The 27,572-nt window shown below is 41.8% G+C and overlaps 1 long non-coding RNA gene across 1 annotated transcript in view; it reads right to left on the bottom strand.

Annotated features, from left to right (window-relative positions):
- The window catches only part of LOC124096533 (uncharacterized), a 33,772-nt gene extending 6,200 nt beyond the window's left edge, over positions 1 to 27,572 (bottom strand). The window contains exons 1-2 of the long non-coding RNA XR_006852883.2: positions 7,938 to 27,572; positions 4,235 to 5,812 (exon numbers count right to left, since the gene is read on the bottom strand). This is a non-coding gene — a long non-coding RNA (uncharacterized LOC124096533). The remainder of the gene's footprint in view (positions 1 to 4,234; positions 5,813 to 7,937) is intronic.

Raw genomic sequence — 27,572 nt, 5'->3', positions numbered from 1 at the left:
CATTCTACATAGTATTTATATCTTTTACTGGGTATTTGTTTTATTTTACTGTATTTTAAGTTATTTAGAAAAAATAAAATAAAATGGACAAATGAAGATTACTGACCAAAAACAAATGGGGTGTGAGGCTCAGGGTATAGGAGAGGAGGTCTCAGCATCTCAAGGATGCCCGAGTTGACTGAAGCTTGGTGTGAACAGCACATCAACCCAGGAGTGGCACTAGACTGGTGAGGACAGAGAGGACATCGGGCGGGACAGAGTCCTGGCCTTGAGCCTTGAGAAGGCTGAGCAAGTCTTGTGCTCTGGTTTTGATTTTAGCACATGTGTTTCTCTTTACCAGAATTTGGGTGGTAGATTATCACAGTGGTCCCCAGGGAATTCCATCTCCACCATGGCAACAGCCCCCCATGATGACTCTGGGTTTGGCCAGTGGGATGCCAGAAAACATAACATAAGAAGCAGCTTGGAAAGTGCTTGTGTACTGGGGCTCACCCTTTTAGAATGTGGCCTCCACGGGTGAAGAAACATGACAGCACCAACCTCTGGATGTGTGTGAGGCTGTTGGGACCCCAGTCCCCACTGAACTGTCAGTGAGGTGACTTAAGCTGCATGAGTTGCTCCAGGCACAATCTGGAGAGGAACCACTAGCAGCTTGCTGACCCTCAGAGTCCTGAGCAGATCCGTGACTTAAATCATTTTAAATCACTACATCTCTGTACGGTTTATTATATGGCGATATATAACTGATATACCATGTCAAATGCTTCTTGATGCATTTGCTGCACATTATATGTGATCAATAAATGAGTCCTCTATGGCCCTTATATAAGGAGGTGCAGAACCGGAGAATTAAGAAAAGTACGGAATAGTTGGATCTGGACCTTATGCTGTTTGGAGATAGGCATTTAATCTCCCTGGGACTCTATCTGTGGATTGGAAGTCTAGACTACCTAGACTACCAGGTTTAGGTGACCATGGATGATACTGATGAGATCCATTGTTCTGGAATTGCATCAGGAGGTCAACAAGGTATTTCTCAACAAAGGAGAGGAGTTCACCAGTTCCCCACCTGCAGTTCCTTCCCCAGTGAGATGGTTTGAGGGCTCAGGGAGGAACGTGTATCAGCTGCTCTATCAGAGTGTTCACTTCTCAGAAGTCCCTGTTCCTCCCCAGCAGGAAAAGCCACCAGATAGATCTCGCACAAGGCATTGGCAGAGTACATTCCGAGATGCCACCAATGAACATGCAACGTTTTCTTCTCTTCCCATGGAGAGGAAAGGAGGAAAGCCATGCTAAACACATGGAACTCTATCTGAATTTCTAGGGAAAAACAAAACTTTGTAATTTCGAGGTACTGTCTTTTGTTAATGCTCAAAAAAAAAAAGTAGTTTGTATTTTGGCCTGGGGTTTGCAAGTTATAGCCAATTATGTAAATAATTTGTTAATGATTATTATGACTGATAAATATAATTAAGAAGTGAAGCAAATAGACTGTGTATTAACCAGAGCCCTTTTTCTTAGAATGATTTGTTTAATGACGCATATCTTTCTTATCTCTCCGCCATGGAGAGGCCACCCTGGCTGCATTTCAGTTGAGAGGTTTCACAGAAATAGTTGCCCTGTCTGTACCTCAGAAGTGCCCTGTGTGCACAGAGTTGTCTAGACCTCTAAGGAAGGTGAGTCTTTTCTTCCTTCCTGCAGTCTTTCTCAGAGAGGAAGGAGCAGCAATTACCTGAGATAGTTTATTTTGCCGGGGCTGTTTCTAAAAATTCAACTATTGCTACTACACCAAGGCTTCTCATTCAGGGTGCTGCTGATGGACACCCACATGGAGTCCCTGTCCTTTGGGGCATCCTAGAGCTGCCACCTGGGTTTATGCCTTTGGATGGCTTGAGGCTTTGGGGACATATCAGATTTGTCATGAATGGGTATCAGAGGCATGACCTTGTAGGACCTTGATGTAAAATAAATCCCCTGGGTAATCTCTGTTAAACTCACTTCCCAGCTATCCTTGATAATTAGTCAGTCAAAAACAAACAAACAAAAAAAACGACTACTGCCTTTGATAGGCTAGCAAAGAGGCACAAAATAAAGTCTCTGGCCAAGCACATGAGTGTACTAAGAATTTGGGGAAATAAAGTTAAGTCAAGAACAAACGGTAAGGAGAAGGAACTCGCTCTGAATACAAACAGAAACACGGGGATCCAACAGCATTTCAAAGGAATGACAACCATGATGAATAGAGTTGGGGGGGGGGAGGGAGGGAGGGAGGGAGGAAGGAGGGTGCAGTCAAGCCTTGACCTCCTTCTGGTAAGTTTGTTTCGTGCAACACGAAGGTGGCAATAGCCATCCCAGAACTGCGCATGAGTCAATGGGATCACATTTCGGAAGCTGGAGCCTCCTCAGCTGGGAAGGAGGGATGTACATGTGCAGGAGGGAGGGCAGCAGGGAGGACCTGGTGAGACTGGGTTGCAATCCGAGGTGTCAGGGAAACGCCCGATTTCTGCCTTAATCCCTCTGAAGTTTTATCGTCTGGTGTCTGGCCTCTGGATCTCTATCCATCCTGTTCCAGCCCGGGAGAAGTTCCTCTCTTTTTATTAAATCCTGCCTCTTCTCCAGGAGGCCTCTCTCTTCTCTTTCCTGGGATCTAAGCAGTGTCTTTTTCTCTGGACTTCCATAGAACTGTTCCTGATAGTCGTTAAAAGCACGTTAATGTCTCTACTGGCATCAAAGTCTGGATGGAAGACACCTATTATTAAAACTTTCTGATCAAAGACCAGGGTCTGACTTTTCTTTGTTTCTTGTTGGGCTCTGAGGATTTCAATAATGACTTGTTGAATAAAAAACATTAAGAAATTATTTTAATAAATAGAAAAAACGCAACTTTCTGCAGAAATATGAAAACCTAACTGCACATTAAGCCAAAGAGGGAATATATAGCCTGACGATAACAATCTCATCTTTGATTCTCAGTGTCATATGGCCTCCAGAAAGCTAGGGAGGTGGAGGAAACATCAGTAAAGGTGTACTACTAGAGAAAAGGAGGTGGTTAGGCCTCCCTGTTCATTCTTCTTCAGACTATTGTCCGATGTTCAGGGTTTTGGTACTGTGTTCAAATATTTTGGGACATAATTTAAGGGCATCATATGTAGATGCTAAAAACGTATCATGGGCAGAGTGGGATGAATGGGATTATTTGGACTGGAAGAAAGACCCCTGAAAAATGGAAGGAGCTAAGAGAAGGGAGGATGCACACAACTTATCTTAAAAATCTGAAAAGACGCTATGGGAAGAAGGATTTGATTTATTCTGCATCAGCCAGGGGAATAAAAACAGGGCCCATTTGGGTGGAGATTGGTGGGAAGAATATTTTTGTTTCCATCTAAGGGAGGGCTATCTGACGGTGCCGCTGTTTAACTAGAAATGGGCAGTTTGGGGCCCTGTATTAATTTTCTCCTTTTGGGTGGTGTCCTGGGAGAGCAAGGCAGCTCTGTGGTACAAGACAATCACGGGAACGTCAGGGTGGATCTGGACGACTGCTACATACCTTCTAACTCATTTCCCATGAACGTGTGATGCTAATCAAGAAGAAGACACTCAAGAAACAAGGAACCCAAAGGTGTGCCAAAGCACGGAGCACAGGCAGTGAGTGCACAGGCACCTGGAGACGAGCTCTGGAGACCTTGGGCTGGGCTTCGTGGAGTAGTGGTGGATCAGGCCTGGGGAGGTCTGGGGAAGGTGAGGCACAGGAGGGAGCCCAATTGGGAACTGGCATGGAGAAAAGATGGTCTGTAGCAATGGGGTATGCTCAAAAGAGGGTTAGATAGTTTAGGAAGGTTAACTTAAAATGCAGGGTGGATGGAAGTCAGAAGAGAGCGAAGGGGAAAGAATGGTCGAGAGGCAATTCTAGTAACTCTTTCTCAGAATGATGTCATTCAACTTTAATATTATTTACTCAGAGTTTTATGTTGAAGTGTCAGAAACCGCAAAGTTTGGTGCCTCTACAGGGCAACCTCGTTTCTGGGGCAAACTCATTTCCTGTCTTCTTGAAGGAATTGTTTTTTTTTTTTTTAAATACGGTGCTAATTACAGTCACTGAAAACACTATATCAGGGACCTAAGTCTGGCGAATATTTTTTCTTTGTGTTCTTTTATGAGAACAGTTGAAATAACTACTCACTTAGCAGAGAATTTCTGTTTTCAAGTCCTGCAAAAAATATTCAACACCACTTACAAATGTTGAGATCTGCAGAGGAACTTCCACATGTCATTTTTTATTTTCTCAGCAAGTCAGGCGGGCCGTAAAGATGAGAATACTGACCCCTTTCTCCTGTTTTCTTTCAGCGGGCACTCTGTCCTGTGATAAAGTTTCAAACTCTGTCTTAGATGAGTTCTTACCAGGGCAGTTTGCTGTTTCTTAAAATAAAATGCTTTCCACAGAGAGCTTCATGCCCAGGGTGTGGTGGTGAGTGCTCTCTAGGTCATTGGTTTGCAGTTGGCTACAAACAGAGCAAGAGAAAGAACATCACATCTGGCTACCTTATGGGGCTGCTAGGAGCCAAGGCCAAGAGGGAGGGGAGGGGAGGAGCCTTTGATCACCAGAAACCGAATGCTTCAGTGAGCTAGAAACACTAATTAGAGAACCATTAGGCTGGAGGTCACTGGAATCTCTCCTGAATGGCCTGACTGTGATGCTATATGACAGGTACCACCCAGTGACTAACAAGGGAGGCGTGAGAACCTGAGGCCTAAACATCTCAGCTCACGGAGGTGTGAGCAGAGCAAGGTGGCCTGAACCAAGGGGAGAGGGGGTGGGGAGGCGGGGCCTTTGTCAGTTCAGTGGATCTTGGCCACCCCCCTTCCTCACCTGCCTCTTTTCTTTCTGCTTTCCTCCTTTACTGCCACCCACGCCTCCATGCCCCGCCCTCACCCCAAGGGCTGAATAGAAACCAAGCTTGGGAGGAAGAAGACTGGGGAGGCAGAGTCACATCTGGTTGGGGTTTGAGGACAGGGAGTCAGATTGTTTTGGTTTCTAAATTGCATCCACCCCGAGGCTTAGTGGGTGGACTGGGTGAACTGTGGGTTTACACATCCTTGATCACTTGAGGCACACAGTGCCCTCTTCCTCCTCATTGCCCAAGTGTGGTCTGTGACCTGCCTGTGGGGTATTTTATTATTAGTCAACAATGACAAAACCACAGAAATTGAGAGAAAGCATGTAAAAACTTGCGTAACAATTTGGCATTCTTGTGACATCCAAGAACATTTCTATTGTGTTTTACTGGGGAGTTAGTCTCCAGTGGATTAGGGGTTTTGAAAAAGGTCCTTCATCACAGAGAGTCTGAGAAGCACTGTTTATATTCTGTAGGTTCATCAACAAAATATTTACTCAGGGCCTACTAAGTGCACTTGTCAGCTGGAAACACATGATCCTGCAAGGGGTTGGCTGATAATCCAGCCTTGGTAAATTGTCAGTTAACAGTCGGATGCTTTGAGGATGATTATCTAATCCTTCCTCCTTTCACTCCAGAAGGAAAGGTGCCATCTCCTAATCTTGGGTGTCTATCACTGCCTCTTGCACAGTGCTAGAAAGGGAGTAGACTTTCGGTAAGGAGTCACTGAATATAGATCCTACTTTGCATTAATGGTAAGAAAAATGAGGAAAAAATTTCAGAGCAGTATTTGGTCCTAGCAAGTAGGTGGTCCTCCGTCTTTCTGCCTCCCGACTCTTTCTACATCTCTTCTGAAGATCAGCTTCTGGGGTCATACACATGGTCTGGAGATGGCTTCACTTCTGAACTCATGCAAACACCTATATTGAAAAATGGAACTTATAAGAAGTCTTCAAAGAAAGCCAAATTCCTCCTAGGTAAATCTTGTGGTCTTGTTTGTCTGTTAATTGTTTATTAAAACTTTTTTTTCTGGGAGTTTGGAGGCAAGGGTTCCCAAATAAATATATACATTTGGTGCCAACCAGTGACTCATGAATGACTTCACTGTGTCGTTGGACAGCAGCGTGGCACCCAGGGGTCTCTGTGGGAAGCAGAGTCCCTGAGATCCCCAGTAGCTTCAGCCATCAGTGTCACTGGCTTCATCTCCTATTTCACAGTCAAGGACTGAGATGCAGAGAGGGTAAGAGAGTTGCCTCTTGGGTAACAAATTATAAACAATGTCAAGGATTTATGAGGCAAACATAATTTACTTTGGGCTACAGTTTGATAACACAAATGCTCATCATTAAAATGACCTCAGTTGCAAAGGAAAACCTCAGTGAATTGACATTTATTCATGCAAGTGGAGGGCCAAAAACCTATGTTAGCAATTGCATGGATCTAAACCTGAGACAGCTTATCTTGGCAAGTGACAAGCCGGGGGCTATGAATCTATGAACCTGCGTGCACACTGAAGGTCAAAACTAGATTTAACAGCAACTGGGGAAATTGCTTTCTAGGTCTGTTTTTATTTAGAATAAATGTGGTATAGCAGAGCTCCCATAATCTTCAGGGTGGCCCGTACCTTGAATTTTTCTAGCAGCCTTTCAGCCCTGACAGCATTGACATTTTGGCATGGAATCTGTTGTGGGGCTAACTCATGCACTGTAGGATGGTCAGCAGTACCCCCGGCCTCTGCTCACTAGATGCTGGTGCCCCACCCTGTCCCCTGCAATTGTGACTCTGGAAAAGGGTCTCCAGAGCTCACTGTATGTTCTCCTGGGTGTGAAATTATTTCAGGTGGAAAACCAGCGCTGCCGTGGGACAGTTTCTTGTAGTTGTGGTAGAGTTAAAAACCCATCGGTTTGATGAAAATATGTTCAACGTCATGCAAACTAAAACGCAGACGGAAGTAATAAGGAGGTATCACCCCACACCTATTAAAATAGCTAAAACATTCTTAAATGGCAATGTCAAGTTCTGGCAAGTGTGCAAAGAAACTGGAAATCTTATATATACTGCTGGTAGGATTGCAAGTGAGCAGGATCAGTTTGGAAAATAGCCTGGTGGCTTTTTTATAAAACCAAACTCCCACTGATTATGTGACGCAGCAGTCATATAACTAAGAGTGAGGCTCACTCCTAAGTATGTACACAGTGAAATGAAAACCTAGATCCACACCAGAACCCGAAAGAGGAGCCTTACAGCAGCTTTATTAATAGTGAAAAAGGTAGACACAATCCACATGTAGTTAACCTGGGTATGGAAAAACACACTTTAGTATGTCTATATGGTGGAATACCACTCAGCAACCGAAAGCAATCACCTGCTGATACTTGTGACAAGGATGACTCAAGTGCACTGTGCTAAGTGGGAGAAAGTCTAAAAAAAACTACATTTAAAAAATCTCATTTATATGATATTCTGGAAAAGACAAAATTGTAGGGATCAAAAAAAAATAGATCTGAGGTTGCCAAAGATAAGGAGGGAAGGGTTGCCTACAAAGATCAAGGGGAGATTTTTAAGTGATGAAATGTCAAGATTTCGACTGTAGTTATGGTTAAATGACTGTATGCTTTTGCTAGAATTCATATGATGGGGGATGAAGATGTGGTAAAGCACTTGCCCAGCATGCATGAGGCCCTGGGTTCCATCCCCACTACTGCAAAGCAAAACAAAACACACATCCGCAAAACAAACAAACAAAACATAGTGTCGTAAAAGAGTAAGTTATTTTGTGTGTACCACAAGCATACTATTGCATCAATTTTAAAACATGACAAAAGCTTAGCAATGTTACCAGAATAAATAAAAACATGTCACCTAAAATTGACACAGTTCTGTCTTTTCCAAACTAAAAACACACTGCTCTTAGTAACCTGGAGAGAAGACAAAATGTAAATTTTGTTTCCTTGCCAGAGCCCCAGACATTGTTATTTAGTATTCCCATGTGTACCGAATGGCCTGACCTTAATCTGGGCCCCCCTTTAGATGTTCCACCCCTACCTTACGCCTACAGAGAAGAGGTAGTCTTCACCCTGCAGGTAAAACTCATCTTCAGCATCTGCCCTTTTGTCCTCGTTCACACAGTATTTCTTGGAAGAATGACCGCTCTTCCCTCTCTTAATCTTAGTTGGGCCCTTCTCCAAGTGCCACCTCTTTAATGAGGTCATTTTGTCTCACCCGGATTGCAATCATCTCTGCCCCCTGTTTCTGGGCTCCTGCAGTATTTATTGCTCATGTCATTCCCCTGAAAGCTATTTATGTTTCCATTTTATGCAAATATATGCATGTTCTGTGGTCACATGCCATTCAAGATGCCTTTGGGGGAGGGATTGCATCTTATACTTCTGCGTATAATCTGGGCGCCCAAAGATCAGGTGCTTGATGAATTGTGATGATGGCAATGGTGGGAAGGAGGTACCAGATTTTCTAGTCCTTATCTATTTAAGAATGTACTTTTGTTTACATGGAATTTTTAAAAGACCAGATTAGAGGGCTGGAAGGAGTCCGCCCAGCACTCCTCTCCATCACCTCAGTGTGAGAAAGTTATGCATATGAGAAACCAAGAATTTTAATTGGTAAGCTTACTCATCTGGAGATAAGAGCGCATTACTGGCCTCACTAAGCCATCTTTGGGGCTGGAGTTACAGTTCCCAAGAGGGAATATTTTAGCCTGTATGTCCACTGAGCTGCCAACATTAATGATTTTAGGTGTGAGACTAAAAAAACTTCTCCCAGAGGGCTTTCTCTAAGGTCAAACAGACCATCTGGAACCGAAATGAGAGATTACTGACAGGCAAGGCAGGACTGAAGGAGGCAGAGCTCGCCAGGGGACAAATGGCATCTGGCAGCCCTTGTTTGAAATTCCTCCCCTTGATCTTACTCTTCTCTATTTAATTTCTAAAAGATGAAAAGGAAGGGAAAATATTAGTGCAACAATTTGCATAAGAGAAGTGATAATAAAAAGTAACATCCAAAAAGAAATTGCAATATAGTAAAAAAAAATAAAAATAAAAATTCCACCAAAGGTCAAGAGAAAATCCTTCTTGAACTGGAAAACCTAAAAGACACCAGCGAATGACCCAGGCTACTGAAGCAAAAAATCCAAAAAGGATTCTTCTTGGGAGAAGCCTAAAGTGTCCCCCCAAGGGCCTAGCAGAGGGCTTGCTCAAATGTCTCCGAGTGTCCTTGTTCTTTGGATTCAGCTGCAGCTGGGCATCTAGAGATACCCAGATAGGTTTCCTTTAGATGTTCCAACCCTACCTTAAAATTCAGCCAAAATTAAGCAAAATCCAATTGGTTGGCAACTCTTTCCTTCCCTCTCTAAGCTCCTTAGTCCTAAGCAAGGGTAGATCGAGCCCACTGGAAACTGCTCAAATATTAAAAATCCTCTAATTTTCAACCACCTATGTGCTGTCTTTGTTGACTTCCACTTCAATACCCAGGGTCTTGGTCAGGAAGTTAAGGGGCCAAACCAAAAGTGCATCCTAGAAGGAGCTGTAAATGCTACTTAGAAGGGCAAGTTTAAAGTCAGTGCACCAAAACCTTCATTGCACTTCCTCTTCTCTCTGGTCTAACTCCATAGAGGTCAGTTTATCAAAACCCAGGAGTCTTCTTCCCCTCCAGGTGGAGGTCATGCTTAGGCTGCTTTCTTTAAAGCAACACAGGCAAGTCCATGTTCTGAGTTCCAGCTCTTACAAGATTTGAAAGTGACAGAGTGACATGTTGGAATTCAAGACGGCAGATCCACATTTGTGTGTGACTCGTTACTAACAGATAGGAAATTGGGAGGACCGTGGCTTCAAAGTACATGTTTTGGAAATTATGTAAATATGTATATTTACACAGTGGATTATGAAAATCTTTTAAAAACAAACTGGGGTATTCACATCACAGACCTTGAGACTCCAAAAAAGTTGTTATGCCCCATTAGGTCAACTTGTATTTGCCAGCATGAGGTCTTTTAGAAAATATTGCCTTGCAATGAAATAATAAAATAATGAGAGGAAACCACAAGAAAAATAAGGTCAGTGAGCCGTCCCTCCAGACCACTTCTCTACCCGACCGAAGGAGTGGGGACAGCAAATGTCTCAGTGCAGGGAAACTGCAAACTGACAAGAAATAAGGACAGAGAATTGAAGCAAGCCCCAATATAAGTAAGCTGAAACACCATGAAAGGGGAAAAGCACAACTAATTACTTTTTTTAAAAAATACATGAATAAACTTTGTGAGATGATGGACACAATGATTTAATTCTGTGAGGGAAAAACTGTGTGTGCCATTTGAATAAAATAGCTCCATGAAGCAAAAACAAAAGTACCCTTGCTAATTAGTTCTCGCTGCGATTTTTAAAAATATGCCTTTTAATTTCATAAATCAAAGATCCTTATGATATTCTAAGTCCTTTTAATGTCTTCCTTTTATCCAGAATAATATTCACCTCCCTAATCTCTGATTATCTAATAGGATTATTTGTCCTATGAGAATCATCTCTCTCTCTCTCTCTCTCTTCTTGAAATTAGTGGTCATGGAGACTAAGGTCTCCAAACAGATGGCTGAAAAAATAGCTACTTGTAGATTCACACCTACAATATTATATAAAGATGAGTTGATACCTACAACAAAATAAAATTAGCAATTGAAAAAGTAACAAGAGAATATTCTATGGCATATCTGGGTGTTTAAATATATGACACAGGTATAACAACTTGGTAAAGGATACCTACTGAATTCATGATAGAGGTTAGCTCTGGGGAGGAAGAGGGGAGAATGACCCTGGGTAGGTGACCAAGGGGCTTCAACTTTATCATTTTAAATATATGTAGAATTTTACATCTTATCTAAAATATCATAATATTTAAAAGATGGAAGTGCATGTGAACAAATGTTAAGATTAATCAATTCTAGTAGGTGGTAGACAGCTGTCTGTTTCTAATCATGGTTACTTTTCTATTCTCTTTATCCTTCTGTTTAATAAAATATAAAATGTTAAAGGAGAGGAAACCCAGTACAGCTCAATGGAACGGAAGGATAAATGTGCCAACTATGAACAAAGTAGCTGTCATTGGAGGGAGACAAAGTTCCACTACAGAAAATAAAATCTGATCCTTGTATAAGATCTTCTGTTTAGTTTTGGGATCAACAAACATATGAAAAAATATTCAACATCTCTAGCAATTAGAGAAATGCAAATCAAAACTACACCAAGATTTCATCTCACTCCTGTCAGAATAGCAATCATCAAGAATACAGCAACAATAAATGTTGGCGAGGATGTGGGGAAAAAGATACACTCATACATTGCTGGTGGGATGAAAATTGGTGCAACCACTATGGAAAGCAGTATGGATATTCCTCAGAAAACTTGGAATGGAACCACCATTTGAACCAGCTATCCCACTCCTTGGTTTATACCCAAAAGACTTAAAATCAGCATACTGCAGTGATGCAGCCACATCAATGTTTATAGCAGCTCAATTCACAATAGATAAACTATGGAACCAACCTAGGTGTCCCTCAATAGATGGATGGATGAAGAAAATGTGGTATATATATTCAATGGAATATTACTCAACTTTAAAGAAGAATGAAACTATGGCATTTGCCAGTAAATGAATGAAGTTGGAGAATATCATGCTAAGTGAAATAAGCCAATCCCGAAAAACCAAAGGCTGAGTGTTTTCTCTAATATGTGGATGGTAATTCACAATAAGGCAGGGGGCACTAGAGAAGAATTTGGGTTCCCTTAGATTAGGTAGAGGGAAGTGAAGGGAGCGGATGAGAGGGGAGAGGATATGGGGATAGGAAAGATGGTGGAATGAAACAGACATTATTACTTTATGTATAGGTTTGATTTCATGGCCAATATGATTCTACAACATGTACACTCAGAAAAATGAGAAATTATACCCCATCTATGTATGATATATCAAAGTGCATAAATTCATTCTACTGTCAGGTATAACTAATTAAAATAAATTTAAAAAAAAAAAGAATCAGACAGCCCCAACCTAAAACCTGGTGTTGCAGTTAACTTCTGATCGTCACTACCCATGAATCTTGTTCTTCTTGCTCTTTTCTGGGTTTTCTTCTTCTATGTGTTTTCTGTAAGATCAACATTATGATTCATAGTAAAATAAAATTTAAAAATATATATCTCAGCTTGCTGATCAGGCCTTTGTTCTGACGTCAGATTTTGCTCCCCTACTTCCGTTTGCAGCCTTGACCAGGTATCTCTTAACTCTTAACTCTCCTGGTCACTGGGCACTGGGCAGCTGGGAGCTTGCTCTCCAGACAGACCTGACATTAAGCGTCAGTGGACAGCCCTTGTCTCTTGCAGCAGCTCTCTTGACTTAGAGTCTCCCATTTCCTGAGCACCTGCCTGCCAGGACACATCCTCCCAGCCTCTGAGCTGCTGCTCCTGGTTTTTGAGTCTTTGTGTCCTGCTACGCTGCTGGCTGGAGCCTTCATTCTGCTCTGGTCAGTTTTTCAGCCCTGTGATTTGAAACTGCTCCTTCTGTTTCATGGGTGGATGGCAGAGGGACTTTTCAATCCTCCATATTTTTGGAAAGATTTTAAAACTACAAACACATTAGGATTTTTCAGTACAGACTTTTTTACAAAGAAAATTATAGAAATAGGAATAGATATACGTGTAGCTACTGGGTGACAAAACAATCAGTTTCTATTTCTCCATATTAACTATGTTTTAATTTCTTTTTTTTAATGTCAAGAGCAATTTATTATACCTTTTTTATTTTATTTTATTTTAATTTTTATGTGGTGCCAAGGATTGAACCCAGTGCCTCACTCATGCTAGGCAAGCGCTCTACCACTGAGCAAAACCCTGGCCCATGTTTTAATTTCTTTTTAAGTTATCCCTCACTCTTTCTTGGATTTGTTAAAATATTCTAGCAGTATGATATAGCAGAAAGAGCATCCAAGGAGTATAGGTTTAGAAAAATGACTTGGGTTCAAATTCTGCTTAGTATCTCTGGGTCTCATTTTCCTCAGGTGAAAATAAAATGAATGATACTGGCATCTTTCTTTAAATATAGAACTTTTTCAAAATAATCTCTACTTGTCCTGTGGCTCAGAATCTGGCCACACTACCCAGCAAGAAAGAGTCACTAAAGAGATGATGTTCATGCTGAGCTGTCCAAATGGGGCAAGGACACGTAAGGTGTCCGACTCTGGGAACTCAGAGCAGCTGCTCTGGAAAACAGACTTCTTTAGAAATGAGCAACTCAAGCAGAAGAACTGTGTTTGGACTGGATGACTGTTAAGGCCCTTATAACTCTGGGATTCCATGATTCTATGAATATAAATTGTTTTCTAGAAAGAAATTAACGTGTCAAGTTAAATTTGTGCCCATTTATACAGAGACACCAGACTTGACAGAAGTTCCAGTTAGTTTACTGACTTGTTTAAAAAAAAAAAAAACAGGTCTTGCAGCAGACAGGGATTGGACTGCTCCATGGAAAAACTTATCTGCCGCTCTGCAAACTGAAAAAGGAATTTAGAAGGCCTCTGTGCAGTCCCTGACACTGGACTTGTCTTCCCTTCCTCAAAATGTGATGTTGGCTATAAAGTTTATGAAGCATTCTCTGTAGACCTCAAGAATTCTTTAATAGTGGGACCAGGGCTCCCAGTAGATGCATTTTGGGGGAAGAGAGGGTTCCAAAAGCAAAACCCTCACAATCTCTAGGTGTCATCTGAGAGAATGCATTTTTGAAATAACATCTAAGATGAGATAGGTAATGGAAAAATAATTTTTATTTGCAACAAAAAGTACTATCTGTGGCTGTACTAACTGCATTTCTTATGAAATATTTTAAAGATGTCAAAAAGGAAAACACAAGTTCCAGAAAGAAACCCCTGACCGATAGCTTTAGCAAGATGTTAGAGCTTCCCATAGAAAATTATGGGCTTTTTTTTTGAATTGTCGTGGAGAAAATAGCTCACTTAATATTGTAGGTGTGTGTCTGAAACATGATTACATCACAGACTTTCATCAATTGAACCACATTTTGCACATTTGAACTCTTGATTGCATATAATACATATTTTCTTCTATTCTTTTGAGTGCAATCAGACAGAAAGTTCATCGGGAATGTTTTTATACTTTAAGTATTCAGCACAGGCATATGGATAGGATTCAATAAACACGTAACAATTAGCATTTCAGAGATGCTTGCTAGTCATTTCTGTGTGATTGTCAATTAGCAGGACTCTGTTCCCCTCCCCCAGGCTGTTGCTGAGGTGGAATCTGACATACCAGAAGATGCTATTTAAAGGTCTTCTGCTCCATTGAATTTAATGTCTATCATATCCTAGGGTTTGGTGGATGTGGAAGTTTCAATTTCCCTAAGTCAGGGTATAGTAGTCAGAGTTCTCCAAAGAAACACACACACACACACACACATCTTAGCCTCCCCCCAACCCTGCTGCTGGGCTTTCTAATTCAACCACACTTGGTCAGGTGGGTGGTGGCATCTTGAGTTTCATTCAAGAGGGACACTGTCCATATCACCTCACACGGGGAAGTGAAGGTTGTATTTTGTTCCATGGTCTCATTCTCCAGAGTTCAATCTTCTGCCATGATGGCCTGGGAAGTGTAGATTCTCTGGATATAAAGAATGCAAGATCTGAGGATACATCAGTGCAGGCCGATTAGAGATCACCTTTTTAACATAAAGCGCTTCCTTGGCCCTCCATGACAGATTATGTGCTTGCCTTTTGGAGCAGTCTTTTTTGAAAAAAATTTTTTTAGTTATAGATGAACACACAGTACATTGACTTATTTTTAGGTGGTGCTGAGTCTCGAACCCAGCGCCTCACACATGCAAGGCAAACACTTTGCCGCTGAGCTACGGCCCTAGGCCTTTTGGAGCAGTCTTAACCCTAGGGTATTTTCGTTGTCTAATATTGATTGTCAACTTGGGTGAACTGAGAGATGCCTAGGAAAGTCGTATGTGTGTGTGTGTGCGCGCGCGTGTGTGTGTGAGCGTGTGTGTATACGTGTCTGTGAGCATGTTTCTAGAGATGATTGGCATGTGGGACAGCAAACTGAGGGTGGAGTCCTGGATGTGGGTGGCATTGCCCACTGGACTGGGGACCCAGATGGGACAAAAGCAGAAGGAGGAGAAAACCTATCAGCCGGTGCAAGCTTGACTCTTCTTGAGTGGGCACATCTATTGCCCCTGCCATTCCCTTGGGCATCAGACTCCAGCTTCTTCAGTTTTCCAACATAGACTTGCACCACCGACTCTCCAGGGAAATTCCATCCTTCAGACTAGACCGGGGCTGTATGATGGGTCCGTCTTGTTCTGAGGCTCCAGTTTCTTGGACTGAGCAGCTCCTAGTTTCAGGGCTTTCCAGCCTGCAGTTGGCTGTTGTGGAACTACCAGCCTCTGGTTATGTGAGCCAATCCAATAAATCAATTTTTATAATTACATATTAGAAAATATAAATTAAATCTATCATGCATGAGAAGAAAAAGAGTTATGGGCCTGAAAATGAAATTAGAGGAAAACAAAAGAAGCTATTCATGTTAAAAATGTCATCTTTAATCGACCCGTGCAGATATATCCTCAGATCCTGCATCTTTCACATTCTGAGAATCAATAGTTATCCAACGCATCATGGCAGAAGGTTGAGTCAGGAGAGTGGGGCCATGGAACAAATCACAACCTTCACTCCCCCATGCCAGGAGATTCTTGACTGAAACCCAAGGTGTATCCACCTCATCAGACTCCAAGCTTGAATCAGAAAGCCCAGCCACAGGATGGGAGCAGGTGCTCCTCTTTTAGTTCCATAGAAGGGAACTGTAGGATGGAGACTGTGGTAAGCATCCCAGGAGAGGGGTTTGGAAGGTGGGTTCCCGAGGAAGTAGCTTTAGGTTCCTAAAGTCCTATACATCCATTTTCCAGCTTTTCATTCTTGGGCAAGTTACTTGACCTCCCAAAGCCTCAGTTTCCTCATCAGCAACATGTGGCAACAAAGTACTTATCTCCTCTGTTCTCTCTATCAAGAGATCTGATGCACACAAGCAGTCAGTGTCCTGCTGAGTAAAACAAGAAAGACTGAGGGAGCATTAATCACTGTTTCAAAGCATTCTCCATTTGACTTACGCATCACTCTTGAGATATTATCTTATTTTCCATTTCTTACAGGTCTGGAAAAAAAGAAAAAGCATTGCTCTCCTCTATGACATGAACAATGTTCACAGGGTTGTAATTTCATGAAGGTCAGTACCACTGTTTCTGTGAAGGACAATGGACTTCCATTTCATGATTGGCCACCGACTGTAGCCCCTCCTAAGCTGAGATTCAGTGATGAGTTCAGTCGTAATTAACATCTCCCACTCTTGCTTGCTTTTCCTATTGTTTGCGGCTTTCTGTGGTCTAATGACAACATGTCTGGGACTCCTATTTTTAACATTTAAAACCTGACAGATGACAGCTCTTAGGTTGTAATTGTTGGTTAAAAATAGGATTCTCAACAGGTAGCTGTTAAAAAGAGAAGGGAGAGTGACTTATTAGGGAAGGTCGCCTGATAAACAGTGATTAATATGACGTGGCTGGAAAAACGGTATGACAGAGGGGAACAGAAAATGTCGGGTCAACACAGTGCTCTCCATCAAGGGAACCAAGGGCCGTAAGTTATGCAACAGGCAGACATGACCGTGCCAGTGCCAAGAATCTGCTTCAATCTGCCTGCACCCTGTTCTGAAACTGAATGACCTTCTTGGAAGTGGGTGATTTTGCCCTGCTATTTCTGGCAGCAGTTCCGGTTCTCAGGCCCTTTATTCTACCAGTTGCACTTTTAAAGTAAGAAATATGTTGTCTGCCTGATACCAGCTCCCCTGTGCCAAACACATTCTTTCAATGATGGAGGGGAAAGTCCTGCATAAATTGGGCAAATGAGGACAACAAACTGAAATTCTGAAGGAGAACATAACTTTCCAGAGCTGTTCTCGGGCAACGCACCTGGCATGGACCCGATGCCCCATTTTTTTCCTAGAACAAGGGAAGAAATGTGCACAGACATATGCATGCATTTGCATATATATATTTAATAACACTAGAACTTATCATTTTTCTCATCTGCTTTCTAATGTCTGAATTGGCTATAAAGAAGAGATACGTATCCTCAAAAATATAATAAATACTGTCAGCAGTGGCGCACGCCTGTGATCCCAGTGGCTGGGGAGGCTGAGGCAGGAGGATCTTGAGTTCAAAGCCAGCCTCAGCAATGGCGAGGCCCTAAGCAACTCAGTGAGATCCTGTCTCTAAATAAAATACAAAATAGGGCTGGGGATGTGGCTCAGTGGTCAAATGCCCCTGAGTTCAATCCCAGGTACCAAATAATTAAATAAATAAATGAAATATTCTGAGTTTGGAAAACAGACTTAAGAAAACTGGTAGAAATGACAGTCCCTTTCCTATCATCTGCCTCCTCCCTGTTGGTATTTTCTGACTTATTTTGTGGTGCTTTTGTTAGTGGATTAGGAAGTTTCACTGTTTACTTCCCCTTAGAGGCGAGCCAGCGAGACCTGTATTTGTGTCTGTACCCGCCCCACCCCAGCCACAAATTTATTTTCCTAGCTGCTTGGTTGACTTTTCTTCCAGCATGTCCACAGCAGACCCAGGAGCCTCAAACCGCACATCGAACTGTGGATTTTCCCCAAGGAATCCCACGCCTAGGCCAGTCTCTCTTTTCATAATTTATGGCCTTCTTGCCTCATCTGGAATCTCTTAGTGGATTTTTCTCTATTTCTTTTTCCACCAGTCTGTCCTCATTCTGATTGTGGAGAGTGTGTGAGATAAAACTCAAAGATGCCTTGGTTGTTCTTTACCTTAAAACCTTTAGGGACTCTCTTCTTTATGGAACGAAATCCCAGATTCTTGTTAGGAGGTGTGAACGCCTTCGTAACTTGGCCAGGAATTTTTCCCCATTATGGTAGTCCCGTCAGTCTTTTGCTTCAGTCATGTAACTATTCCTGCCGTCCTTGGAATACAATCTGCTCTTTCTAGCTTCCTTCTGAAAGCTTCTCCCCTCTGCTTGGAATGCCCTTTCCAAGTTGGCAAAAACTACTGGTCATGAGTGACACCTTGTGAGTGATTCCCTTCCTGATTGTCCTGGCTGGTTTGACAATCTGCCCCCTCTTTGGTGTTGGGCAGTAAACCCCGCATAATTGAGTTAGAGACTTCCATTGGTCACTTCCTTTAGCAGGCATCCAGGTTTCCTGCCCGCCCCCGCCCGGCCCAGCCCTGGGCAGAATTGGTAACCTTGGGTTTCCATTACCTAACTTAGTTCCTCACATCTAGTTGGAGCTCCATAAATGTTTCTTGATAGAAAAATATAAATGAACTGAGTAACCTGATTCTCGTAAAAGTTTCTCTTAAAAAAAAAAAATTAGGAGGTGATTGAATTTGCCTTTCAGGGTAAATTGGACTTTCAAGAACACATCAATGGTGGAAAAAAGTCAGGTAGTTCCAGTTAATCAGAACTAGGAAAAGACCTTAGCAGTGACCTGATTCAAGCAGTGGCCTTTACACATTCCACTTTGCCATTAGCAGATATAAAATTACTCCACTCAACTTACCGGGGACAGAAGGCGTTGGAACCCATGTAGGTCCCAATCTCTCTCCAGGGGCCTTTTCTTATGCCTCCATTTGAGTGATAGGAATTATTCATGATGCTCTCATGCCATGGATGTAACCTGTCCAGTGGATCTGGGTAATACTGCAAGTCAGAAAACTGCTAATATCTACAGCTAAATACGGAAACTGAAACAAAAACTGTGGTACACATGTCCCCTAGACCAGCAAATTCGTTTGAAGGGAGTGACAGCACGTTTCAACAGTGCTGCATAGGGGGTACTAGGGGTCAGAGCAAAGGAGAAGAAGAGAGTAGTCAATAACAAGAATTTAGGCCTGATCACATCCAGATCATCAGATTAAACTTCCTATCCAAACTATGCAAATCCGTCCCCAGGTCCCTTGTGGCCAGCCTGTCCTGTGCCACTGCACATTCCTCCTTGAGCAAGTCAGTCTCAGGATTTCACAGGAAAGACCCCTCTCTCAGTGTCTCATATGAGTGTCTCTCCAGGTCCTACTGGAAGGCCAGGGACAAGTAAAAACAAATGGGAATAAGATAAGAATCTCCATCTTTGCCCAAGTTTAGGAAGAAACTTTAACTAGACTTTAGAAGTAAGAATTTTTTTTTTTTTTTTTACTTAATTTAAAAAATTGGCTGAGTATGTACTACATGATAAGGACTGGTTGAGAACCCTTTTCTGATGAGGAAATGAGACTTGAAATGGCAATTAATTGGCCCAGGGTCACAGATCAAGTGACCCAAGTCTGAGGGCAGGATAAGGCCTCTCTTCTCCTGTGGCTTCCTTCATTGTGGTGAAAAGACTTAGGACTTTTTAACTGTAGCTGAATTAATTTGCTGATGCCAGAAAAAGGAGAGGTGAATGGTGATCTGCTGCACAGAAGCCTTGGTCCTATTTCTGGTTGAGATCCGCACTAAGTGTTTAGCAGGAGTGATGGTGGGAGGCCAGGAAGGAGGTATTGATGCCTGGGTCTTGTGCTCAACGTAGGACCTCAGCATCTCTGGGAACTCCAAGCTCCTGCATCAAACCTGGCAGAACTGGGACCTGGAAGAGAGACCTTTCACATTGATGTGACTTCCATGAACTCTTGCCTTTGGAGCCATAAGACTGAAAACCAATAAACAACTGCCCAGTATGCTTCAGGAAACTCCTGCAGAGTATTTATTCGAGACGACAGGCAAACAGTTTGCTAGTCCAGATTTGCTCCGGACTTTGTGCTGCTCCGCCCACCGACCCTACACTATTGTGTTCCAAAGACTGCCCAGTCTCATTAGTTCCACCTTGAAAAACCTGCCAGGAATCACTTGCGTGCACGCCCCAAAGCCCTCTAAATAGCCATTTGAACTTCCCCTTTCTGAGACACTGCTCTGACTCCTTCATGGTGGGGTTCCTTGCAGTAATGGGCTTTGTTGTATTCCCGGCACTTTGAGGAGTCCATACGATGTATTTCAGTCCCACTTAATTGATGTGGAAACTAAGGCTCAGAGAGACTAAGTCATATAGGCAGTAGACCTGACAGGTGTGGATTCTGCTCCTGCAGAGCCCTTCAGTGCCTGGTCTGCACAAGGAGGGATTCATGTTGCCTCGTGAAGACTTAATATTCTGCCTTGTTTGCTTGAAACTCTGAGAAAACCAGTTTAACCATCATCGAAGTCACAGTATTCTTCTTCTCTCTTTTCTGTTTTGTTAAAATATCTCTTTTGTTTTATGTGATTTTATCTAAATAAATCACAAGTGTAGCAGAAAAGGACCCAATCTGATTTTTCTTTTATTACTGCAGTCAAGACTCGTGATATAACTCAGCACTTTCACCATTCTGAAGTGCACAGTTTGGTGATATTTAGTACGTTCAGAGGTTGTACTGCTATCACCACAACCTGCTTCCACAACATTTCATCACCCCAAAAGGAAACCCCATACCCATTCAGTAGTTATTCTCCATCTCACTCTTCTAAACCACAGGTGATCACTAGCCTTCTTTTGTCTGTGAATTTCTCTATTCTGGATGCATTCATGTGCCACATAATGAGGTTTGGATCAATGACAGACAGCATAGCTGACAGCAGTCCCCTAAGATTATGGCACCTAATGACATGGCCACCTTGGTTTGTGTAATTCACTCAATGATGTTCACATGGCCGTGAAATTGTGTGAGGACGCATTTCTCACAATGTCTTCAGATGGTCTAGCAGTGCACGGCTGCTGTTCCTATAAATGGAGGGGTGCAATATGTGGGCTTTGGGGTCCGGCTTCTTTAACTTGGCACCCTGTTTTCCAGGTCGCATCGGATTTTGTGTTCTGTAATGTTTTGTGTTACACTTCAGACATTGACTGGCAGTGAAAGAGCAAGCCAAGGACATTAATTATTAGGACTGAGAGTTTTTCTCCTCCTGACAGGGGAGAAGTGGTCTCAAAGTTAACAATGGGAGGGGAAGCCCTCCACATCCCTTGGCCACTTGACCTGAAGAGGGGCTCTCCAACACTGTCCCCTGGCTCTGGGCTGAGGCCAGTCGCAGCCGGGTGCACTGCCTGATAAGGAATATTGATTGCATGATGGACGAGGAGTGGTCACCTGGGCTTCTTGTCAGCCTTCCGGGCCTTCTCCTTGTCCTGCACTCATATGTATGCCAAGACAAGGTGGCAAGCTGTTGGATGAGGCCAAGTGACAGGATGAGGCTTCAGGTGGGACCTGCTTGCACTTTGCATAGTTTATACCTTGGATTTGGCCAGACTGGAGGGAAGGAAACTGCTGGGAAGGTTTCCTGCCCACGCCTGGAGGGAGCCATTGTTCACTTACTTTCTCCAGCAAATGGAAGTCAGTCTTTTCAATGTGACCTTGAGCTCAGGCCTGCCTCCTGTGGGTCTGCCCAGTCTCAGCAGGTGGGTAGCCTCTTTCAGATACTAAGCCTGAAAAAAGATGCTCTTTGTAGATAGTTTGGATAAGAGCGCAGAAGGTACTGTATCCTGCAACTACCCAGAATCCTCTCCTACCAGACTCCTAAAAATGTCAAAGAAAAGAAATTGTGTGCCTAATACTGTCAAATCTAAATCATGATTTGATGCCAGGAAGTAATATAAATCTTTCTTCTAGTGACAGCTCAACACTTAGAAAATTTACTTCATCATTTCCTTTCCCAGTTAGTGTCAAATTGAAAATTGAAGTATGATACATTTACCAGTAGGAAATTTTATGCCTTTTACTTAGAGGATTTCTTTTTTTTCCCATCCCTCTGAGTTTTGCATGACGTGGTTGTAAAACTACAAAAAGAAAAACTAAAAGAAAAAAAAAGTCTTTACTATTCCTCTTTCTAACCTTTAAGATGAAGAAAGAGGATCATGATGAGTTAAAAAATGTTTATTTTATAAATATTGCATAGAAAATCATAAGTTGAGATAAATATCATGGAAGTTACTGAGGCATAAAACCACAGTCACTTTATGAAGCAGCTTAAAATAAAGGAGCAATACTAAAACTGCTATAAATTTTTAACATACTTTCGTTGTTATCCAATATGGTAAACATCTGAGATGGGAGTTCTTAGTGGACCCCTTGAAAATGATCATGACACTTCACACATAGATGTATGTGAATCATTCTGGGGTAAAGACCATGACTTTTTTACTTTTGTAATCTTACACACATTGTTGACTTTAGGATAAGAAGAGTCTTCACTCTCAGAGGTGGCTGGACTACTACAATGATTTCCCCCCAAGTATTGGGGGTTGAGTAAGCACTCTACCACTGAGCTACATCTCCAGCCCTTTCTATTTTATCTTGAGATAGAATCTCTCCAAGTGGCCCAGGCTGTTCTGGAACATGTGATCCTCTTTCCTCAGTCTCCTGAGTAGTTGGGATTACAGGTGTGCACCCCGTGCCCGCTCATTACAGTGCTTTTTAAAGGTTTCTACCATTCTGAGATTCTCTGCAATCAGTTTTGTAGTAACAAAGGATATTTTCTTAGCTAATAGATGATCTCTGGCACATGGAAGATTGCCTAAATAACATACTGGATTCTGTTGATGGTGGGCAATCACCATCATGCTTTTGCTAAGAGGTTGCAGCCTTAGTTTTTCCAAAAATCTTCTCTGTTCAAATTAATCGTGTATAGCCTTCATTTTAAGTATTTATTGAATAACGTTACTTATAAATTACTCGATGTAACATTATTTGGTAGGTTTAAGTACGTTTAACTGCCATCCCTAATCAGTAGATGATGTTCTATAAAGGGACATTCCATTACACATGTCTGTGATTTCATATTCCAAGTTCCCAAATCCAGAAGCACTGAAGAGATAAAGTTTTTCCATAACTCATTCAGCAGTTAATATGACCTTACTTGAACTCATTTGGCAGCAAAATCTGACCTGAACTGCTGTGAGGCTATTTATAGGCATTTTTTAAATCTTCTTAGTAGAAATAATCACACATTTCATGGTAGAGACATTAATGTTTGATTATAGAATGCTGACTTGGACCCTGTTCAGGGTGTCATGTAACATAGTAGTACTGCATAAACTTCCTAAAATAAAAAACATTCCAAATTCCAAAATACATCTGGATGCATGCAGGTAAGATCTTGTAGATCTCCTCCAAGTATTCTGCCTAAAAATATATTTAAATAAGTCTATTTAAATATATATACTATTGATATATTATATAAAATATAAATGTAATATGTTAATATATAATATTAATTTTGAAACTTTGATATTTTCAATTTAAATATTTTTTGAGTTCATATAGTCACTCTAAAAAGGAACAAAATATTTTCTCATCTTTCCAAACTGGACCAACACACAGCAAGTTACTTCTTGATCTTTGATACATGACTTCTTCAAGTACTTGTGTACTTTGTCTCTATTGATGTGTCAAAAGTACAGGTGGAGGAAAGATAAGCAAAAATATCTGTCTATGGAAACAAACATCACTTACATGTGGAATCTAAACCTTACTCTGTGTGTGTGTGTGTGTGTGTGTGTGTGTTTTACTGGGGATTGAAACCAGTTCCCTGTGTATGCTAGGCAAGTGCTCTACCATTGAGCCACATCTCCAAACCTATATGCAGAATATAAAAAAAAATCAAACTCATAGAAGTAGAAACTAGAATGGTGGTTACCAAGGCCTGGGTGGTGCAGAGGGTCTGACAGGGAAAGGGGAGATTTTGGTCAAGGTATGAAGTTTCAAGATAAGCAGGAAGAATACATTCTGATGAACTATTGCATAGCATGGTGACTATGCTTGATAATAATATATTGGACATTTCCAAATTGTTTTTTAAAAAATTTGGTTTCAAATATTCTCACTATAAAGAAAGGACAAGTGTGTGGAGCGATGGATGTTCGCCTGATGTAATCACTGCATAATGTAACATGCGTTCCGCATAAGCATTATTATTATTTTTTCATTAAGTAATAAAAATTTAGTTAAAATTGATTAAAAAAAATAACAACAGAAAAGGGTACCTGCCTGATTCTGAAGGCTGACTCTCCTTTTCTATATCCTATAAGGCATAGCATGTAGTAGGTAAAATAAATAAATAAATTATTCTACATTGATCAGTAATCCATCCAATGACAATATATTGTTACATTGGTTGGAAACAAAAAGTCCAAGACTGAGATCATCTTTCAAGCCACAAATGTCAAACTTTGTTCTATAATTGTATCCTAGAATGCATCAGGTTGAACCTGACTCCTCAGTGCCATCACAAAGAACATCCTTTTTCATCCCTGGATAAACAAGATCTACTCAGAGACATCTGGCCACAGCTCCAACCTAGGAGGGCCCTTTATGAGTGTGGCATTTCCAGAGGCACAGTTCACCGAGATGTTTCTGCAGTGTGGATCAGAAAAATGCACTCAAAGAGTTCACAGTCATCTGGTAGTCAAATCAGAGAAAGAAATATTTGAATGCTGCCTAGACATACATTCAATGTTTCAGGAACAAGACTGTCTCATTAAATGAAATGGAAATAATGCCATTTCCATTAGAAAAATTGGCAGAATCAGATACCTGGTTCCCATAAAGTAGAAACAGAGCCAAGAACATTCCTACGGGAAGTGTTTTTAGACCTCAGTGTTGCAGAGGAGGTAGCAAAACCTCCTCCTCTCTCTTGAGTCTCCATTAAGAGGCTTCCAGAAATAGTGGAAGTGAGCAGAGATATGTGGTCCTCATAAGAGATAGGCAGGTCAACAAGTCTTGACTGTGACTGCAGAGGTGTCTTGACTTCCATAAGGGAAGAATGTTTCTGTTGGGCAGTGGGGCAGGGTGGGAGGCATGGAACTACTGGTGATGGAAGAGAGGCACAGAGTCAAATGCTGGCATTGCTCATCTCTCCTATTTAGGGGAGAAAGGAGGGTTGGTCTCCAAAGCCAGAAGACTTCCAACACTCCAGGCCATGGCAGACAGGGCTGTACTGATAAATCTTTGCAAACAGCTCTTTGCTCTGACCTCATGCTTGCTAAGAACCTTTTTGTTATAATTATCTTTCCTGGGTATAGGAGAGAAAACATCTGATCATGCTCAAGGGTATAAAATAGGCATCTTGACAGCTACACTGTGAGTTATTGAAGTGGTTTTCTGATTTCATTTGTCAGTCTCAGGAACTGATCCAGGAAAATGCATTCGTGCCAAATAGATTTGAATGTTTAAGGCAGAGAACTTATGAATGTCCAGAAGTCCTGTCCCCGATGGAGATCTCCTCTGTCAGCCCTGCTCTGCTTCTGCCTTCCTGGTCTGAAGCTTCATGACAAGGGCATGGCAAACAAAAGCCCCAGGAAGGCAATGAAATTCAATGCTACTTAAAATTAATTCTGCAATACACACATACATACAGTGTCCAGAAGACAACAGGTGAGGTCTTAATGCTTCATCAAAAGCCATTTCGACAAACATAATTTCCCTTGGAACAACTCAAGATGGCACATGAATTCTCTCTTTTGTTGAGAAGGGAAGATTAGGAATCTGTTTCAAGTGGACAAGCCCTGAGTAGAATGTAGAAGCGCTGTGATATCTACTCTGAATACATTTTAGAATGGACATGTAGAAATAAGAGTTAAAACTGTTATCTGTACATTCGTGAATAGGAATCTGACTCTCTCAGCCATGTTGACTGGGTTAAGGGAGAACACCTAGGCTAGGCTGAGGGCTTTCCCCCAGTAGAATACACAGAGAAAATAGATCTAGACCTCTCCGTTGGAAAGGAGAGAATCCCATTTGGGATACAATACAATGTGACAAATAAGTCATATATTTTATTTATTAACAACTGACCTAGAACCCAGAATATGTAGTTTTCATTTAATATCAGTGAAATGCTTGTTTTTCAAGAATAAAGATGTACAGTTTCCTACTCAGCTAAATTTATGTTGCTCAGGTGCAGAATTCCAGCAACCCATGTGCCATTTCTAGAAATAAATTCATTTCCTAGAAATATCTGGAAAACCACCACCTCGTTTCCTATGACACCAGCAGTGTGCCCCGGGTGCGCTGCAGTTTGAGACCTAACACCTTTCTGGGAGAAACTGTTCTTGAGGCCAGGTGGTGAGTACTTGGAATTTCAAAGACAACAGAAGGTTATGCCACATCTTCTTGTAGTGCACAGGTCTAATTAGGCCTTGCTGTAAGTTTGGATCTGGAAAAAAGGTTCATGAAATAAAAGGCTGGGTTTCCAGCTCGGCACTGCTGGGAAGTGGTGGAAACTTCAAGAGATGGCGCCCAGTGGAAGGTCTTCAGATCATGGTGCCCGAGGGGACTGTGGGACCCTGGGCTCGCCCTTTCATTTCCAGGCACTGATGCTCCCTCCATGATGTGCTGGCTCCTCCCAAGCTCAAAACCATCAGGTCCAGTGGATCATGGACTGAAATCTCTAAAACTGAGCCAAAACTCTCTTTATGAGTTGATTGTCTCAGGCATTTTTTTGTAGTGATAGCCAACGATCAGGCTTGCTTCAGCTATGTATCTGAGTTGCTGCAGAAGGCAAAGAACTTATTTCTCCAACTCTAGAATTCAACTAATCAACACCCAGAGCATACACGACATGCCTAGCAATGTGCTGGAGGGACAGGGCAAAAGGACAAGGCTTTGTCCTAAAGGAACTCCTAGTCAGCTTGGTGACATGAATAAAAGACTAACTTAGGGGTGGGGTACCTAGACTTGATCCCTGTTTACCTGTTGTCTGGAATGAGCTGCCTGAACTCAGGTCTTGCCCACATGGGAGGGATGACCTTCAGGCACCTACCGGGCCTTAGCCTTAGGCACTCTGAAACCTGCTTGGCTTCTCTGGGTCAGCTCTGAAACTGATACATAAACATCAAAGAAACAATTTAATAATGAGCTCATATATGCCTCATGAGATTACATAACTATGTTTTCTGATTTGTACAATAAGATTATTGAATTTACTTACTCAGAATTATTTTGAAGATTAAGTGAGTTGTTATATGCACCTATCATGCCTTCCCGTGGCTGATTCATCTACCTAAAACACTGTTTTAATACTGACACTCTTGCTTAAGTCTCTATGCTTTCAGAAAGCTCAGAGTTCAGCACTTTTACACAAACCTTCTGATCTGTTCTCATCCCCAGTTACTCCATAGACATCAACTCTCTGCAGTTGGATTTTCACTGACTATTGGTCTCGAAGACCTACATGTCTCTGTTTTTGTTCATACAGTTTTCTTCTTCCTATAACTTTCCATGGAATGGCCTTTCATGCCACTGTATCTCCTTATCCAAGATCCACATGGTCATCAGGCCCCCAGTTTACATCACCTTCCCATCCACTATCCCCTCTTCTGATGAACATTTGCAATGTGGCCCATTGCATTTGAGATGAGCTGTGAGCGGAAGATACATACCAGATTTCCAAAATTTAGTGTATGTGTCTATTATATTTAGACCTATATATATGCATACATAGAGTCAATCATCTCATGAATAATGTTTTACATCTATTATAGGTTGAAACTCTAATTTCATCTGTTTATTTTTAATCTATTTTTAAAGCCTACT

The sequence above is a fragment of the Marmota monax genome, unplaced genomic scaffold (genome assembly GCF_021218885.2).
Source record: "Marmota monax isolate L192 unplaced genomic scaffold, Marmota_monax_Labrador192_F-V1.1 WCK01_AAM20220418_F8-fsc00004, whole genome shotgun sequence".
Taxonomy (NCBI): domain Eukaryota; kingdom Metazoa; phylum Chordata; class Mammalia; order Rodentia; family Sciuridae; genus Marmota; species Marmota monax.
The sequence above is the reverse complement of the archived record's forward strand: the minus strand, read 5'-3'. Positions and strand labels throughout refer to the sequence as shown.